The sequence below is a fragment of the Cupressus sempervirens genome, chromosome 5, assembly GCF_028749045.1.
Source record: "Cupressus sempervirens isolate cs-2001-9-10 chromosome 5, ASM2874904v1, whole genome shotgun sequence".
Lineage (NCBI taxonomy): Eukaryota > Viridiplantae > Streptophyta > Pinopsida > Cupressales > Cupressaceae > Cupressus > Cupressus sempervirens.
Window position 1 is genome coordinate 961,562,037 of NC_143122.1, and position 4,952 is coordinate 961,566,988.

The 4,952-nt window shown below is 32.2% G+C and overlaps 1 pseudogene; it reads left to right on the forward strand.

Moving 5' to 3' along the window:
- Positions 1-1,396: 1,396 nt before the first annotated feature.
- On the forward strand, positions 1,397-4,257 carry LOC149559151 (cyclin-A1-4-like; annotated as a pseudogene).
- Positions 4,258-4,952: the final 695 nt, after the last annotated feature.

Sequence of the window (4,952 nt, forward strand, 5' to 3'; positions counted from 1 at the left end):
ATCCATTCAGCCTCACTTTCTTTATCACATTTGTACACAAGAATTTACTTTGGGTGCTCGTACATACACCCGTACTTTTTCCCACAACAAGGAAAAAAATATCCTTTGCCTCTTCCTTATTCTCCTCACAATCATTTTACATATCATTTGCAGCTTCTGGAAAATTTGTGATTAGAAAAATACCCTATTTACTGTAGTTGCTATAATGTGGAATTGCAGTTTAGAGTTTACTTGAGTAATCCATATATATTTTGTATCCTTTCTTTAGTCATATTGATTACAAAGGCTTATCTGAATTATGTCTTTCTACATATTGGTTTGGATGGACTTCGGATGTTTAACCCCAATACCTTCAAAACATTGAGAATCTACCTGCTTAACACTATAACAAGATGGGAGGTGATAATCTATACACTCCTAAGTTAGAATAGTTGACTAATTATTTTTCTGTTTTTTGTCAGGTTGGTAATCTTTACAATTGTGTAGATAATATATTGATCTAGCAATTCTTTTTCTCAAGTGACAAATTCATCAGTGTACAGATTTTGGGCAAAAAGTTTAGTTGATATTGAACCAAGGTGTATAAAATTAAAATCAAAATGGTATACGACAAGTACAATTCTTGATACAGTGTCTGTTGCTTGTGTTCAGGTGGCATCCTAGTATTTCAATTTTATATTGCATGTTGGTTCCTCTATGCTCATTTAAGTATATATATGTAAAAATGACACGAATATTTTACGTTTCACTGAGAAAAGGTGTGAAAGTTTTCTTAATACATGGTTATTAGAATAAAATCATATGATATTTTAGAATTGTAATCTTAGGTTGATTTGTCATTTCATCTCGCCAAATAGTGAGTAAGTTCTCTTCTTATGTAGAATTGCATTTAACCTCTTTCAAAATAGCATTCATAATCAGACTGGGATTTAAGATGCCAATAATAATCTGCCAATAATTATCTATGAGTGAAGTCACTGTTGACCACCTTAAACAGTAAGTTTCATCCAACATAAGACAAGATTTTAACTAGCCAGTAGTGAAATTACAGAATAGTTACATAAAATTTGTAAGGCATTGTTATACTAGTTACTTACAACTACCTAATCAAGTAATTTAGTTTTGCTCTCTTCTAAAATAACATGCAACTTAGACTAGAAATTAATAGTCAAGTTGTTATCTAGAAATGGAGTTACTCTTGATTAACTCTATGATTTTAGTTGCATTTCAAGATTTTGTGCTTGCAAATTATAGCTTGTGATTTGTTCACAGGAGTAATAGGTCATGTTTCATGATAGATTTTTTCACTTGAATCTTCTGTGCAAATGTTATTCAAAAATTTAGGGTTAGAAGAGGTGGGCTTTGTACATTTCACTGTTGCTTAAGTGACCAAGCCATGACTAGGCCACAATAGCTTAATAATGTCCACATTACTTGGGCTAGGGTTGTGAAGTCCTCATCTAACAATAACATTGTTTCCTATGAAAACCAACTACCCTGACCTTTTCCTCTGGTGGGCCAAAGGAAGACAAGGAAAAGACCAGCATCTAAGGATTCCACTAGGCATTCTTTACATGATGCTACTAGTCCAGCTAAACATTGAGCAATACTTGGAGATGTGACTAACATGTATAAAGATGGAGAATCGACTTTTCCAAGAGTTAGGACATGTAAGGTAAAATTAAATTTTATTTTGCATACTTATGTTGGTTTTAACTTTTATATTCTACATGTTATTTTAGGGAGATGATGAGAAATGGAAATGTAGTCTAAATTGTATGGCCAAAAGTCTTCTTTAATTTAGTATTCTATGCACACTGGGGTCTGGATTTAAATTTCGCACATCTTCAAGAGAACATGATACTATTTGTGTCATATCTCCTCTGTTCTCACTTGAAAAAATTCTCACTATTGTATGTTGAATAGTTTATGTTTTCCTTTAGGATATATATAATTGATTTGTATTGTGATATGAGCTTAGGTTGCATCCCTAGGTAACAATAGCAAAGGAAAATGCCAAGGAATTATTCATAATGTCAATACAGATACCAAAGTTGTAGAAATAAAAAAGGATATGATACTTGTTCCTTGCAATTCCAAGGATCATTCTTCCAATGATGATGTTGGGATTGGTGAAAAAAAGAGCAATGGAGAGTATGTGTAGGATATACAGGCTAATTCTAAAGATCTAACTACAATTGCAAAAAATATACCAATGCAATTACAATGCAAACAACTTGTAGCCGAAAAAAATAATGAAAATGCTTCAACATGTGCTAATGAGGTGTTAGTGTCTTCTCTAAAGCAATAAATTTGCCAAAATCAACACATATTGAGAGAGCTTGAGAACAATTCAAAACAAGGTAATTTGACTGGGATTTCATAAATTAATTAAGAGTACCTAAACATATAATTCATTAAATTTTGGTTTTTAATTTTGATTGATTTTTCCAAGTTCTCTTCTTTTTACTTTTTACTCATAGTTTTGATCTTCTACAAATGTCAAGAGTTCCTGCCATTCTAGTCAAATCTCGTAAAGGTGTGGGGTGCTCAAGCTGTTCTCACTACATTGATATTGATTTAGACCATGGTGATCCTCAAATGTGTACTACATATGCCACAGAAATTTATGATAACTTACGCATTATAGAGGTTTTCTCTGTTCACAGTGATCTTTTATTCTTGGCCCAGAAAATTTATATTGTTCAATTGAGCTGATTTGTTTCTATGCACTTTTCTAATGCTTGTTAGTATAATTCTCACTATTGTTAGATGTATTATGCTTTTAACAACTTCAGCTTATTGTTGTAAATTTTTTGTTATAGGCATATAATAGTAGATCCTTGGATTGATCTGCAATGTTCTATAGAGGAAACTATGAACTACTTTATTTTTATGTGGTGTTCTAGATATAGATTTAGTTGATAAATATCTTCACTAAAAATTGCATATTTTTGTTAATGTTCTAAGCTTAAATGAAGTAATATAGATACTTGAAGCAAAAAAGTTACCAGTTTTCATGTGTCAAGCTAGACTGAATTTATGACATTTTCTTGAAGCTTCTTTTGATTAATACTTACAATCATCAATTACTTTTTCAGCTAAAACGACGAGCATTACCTTATTACATTGAAACAATTCAACAGGAGATCAATGCAAATATGAGGGGCATACTTGTTGATTGGCTTGTTGAGGTTTGTTGCTTATTGCATTTCTTCATGGTATCTATATATTTATTTTACCTTATTGTAGTTGTGTAATTAATTTTGTATAATCAATTCAAAATTAGATTGTTGTAACAGGTTGTTGAGGAGTACAAGCTTGTGCCAAATACACTTTACTTGCATGCTTTTTGCCTCATGTGTACTTCTTGCCTACTATAACATTTTTTTTTCTTTTCTTTTCTTTGGTCAATTTTTAACTACTATTTTGATGTCACTTTCAGGAAGTACAAAGATATTTGTGCGCCACATGTGGAAGAATTTTGTTATAGTACAAATAATACTTACACAAGGGAGGAGGTACAATTTTCCTTTTGTATTGCAAGATAATTTGTCACATCTCTATTGGACGATATTCTTAAAATGAGAATTATCCTTATCTTAATACTAATAGGTGTTAGAAATGGAGATTGATGTCCTAACTTACTTGTGATATGATCTAACAACACCAACAACTAAGAGCTTTCTCAAGTAATGTGGAGATAAAATTATTTAATATATAAAAGTATTTAATTCTTACCTTCATAAATTTTTTCATTTAGGTTCCATCTCTACATTTGGAATTCATGGGCAATTATCTTACTGAACTCACCCTTGTTGAGTATGACTTTCTCCATTATGTTCTATCAATGATAGTTGCATTAGCTGTATTTGTGGCAAGGATGACTCTTGATCCTGGAACTTGCCCCTGGGTAATGTAAATTCCATTGAGTCATTTTTTTGTTTGGTCTTGTCTATACTAAAATTTGAAAAGGATTTTATTGTCCTCGATCTTTAGAATCCTATGCTAGAACATTACATAGGCTATAAAGTATCAGAGATGAAGTATTGTATTCATGCATTTCATAATTTACAACAAAATAACAAAGGGTGTGCATTGACTATAGTTAGGGAGAAGTATCACCAACAAAAGGTATCTGAATATCTTCTAGCATTTAAAATTCTAAATTTATCATCCCCATAGTCAATAATTTCCAACATCTTTCTTTTGTATTTATAGTTCAAATGTGTGGCAAACTTTTCTTTTGTACTATGATTTCACAAGCTTCTATAGAGAAAAATCAAAAGAGAAATAATAGTATTTTATGCATTGTAGGTCAAGATCCAGTGCATAAGCTCATTAGAGAGTTGATAACATGGAAAATAATCAGTGAATAGGTCAACTCCCATTGATACCCCCACCACTAGGACTTTAAAATATATATACTCACAGCCAACAAATTGAGCAGACAATGGATTTCCTTAGTGGTGATGCTTATGAGTCACCAACTGCTGCAACTCCACAACAACTAGCATAGTCAATGAGAAATACATATATTCACCACTAGTATCTCTTTCTCAATAAACTTCGCCATATCCTTTGAATTCACAATCAAATTCTCCATGTCAAAATGGAGGTTACTCTTCAGGGATGTCATCAACGCAATAGAATGAATACTAGAAGTTTCCACATCATGGCCCAGAGTCATATTTTGACAAATCTAGCCAAGGTTTGCAATGGTCAAATCCAACAAGGAAGCCTCTTAGTCCACAACAATCAATTCTGTTATATGGGCCATAATCACAAAATTCAAAGGCATCAACACAAAAGACTTCTGAAAGCCTTCCTCTTACTCCTTGGGAAGTGGAGCAATCACAAAATACATCACAAGGTGTAGATAATTTGCAAGGACCTCCCATATATGATAGCAATGTTATAACAGTTATTCCCCCTCCTCCAACAAAGTATAA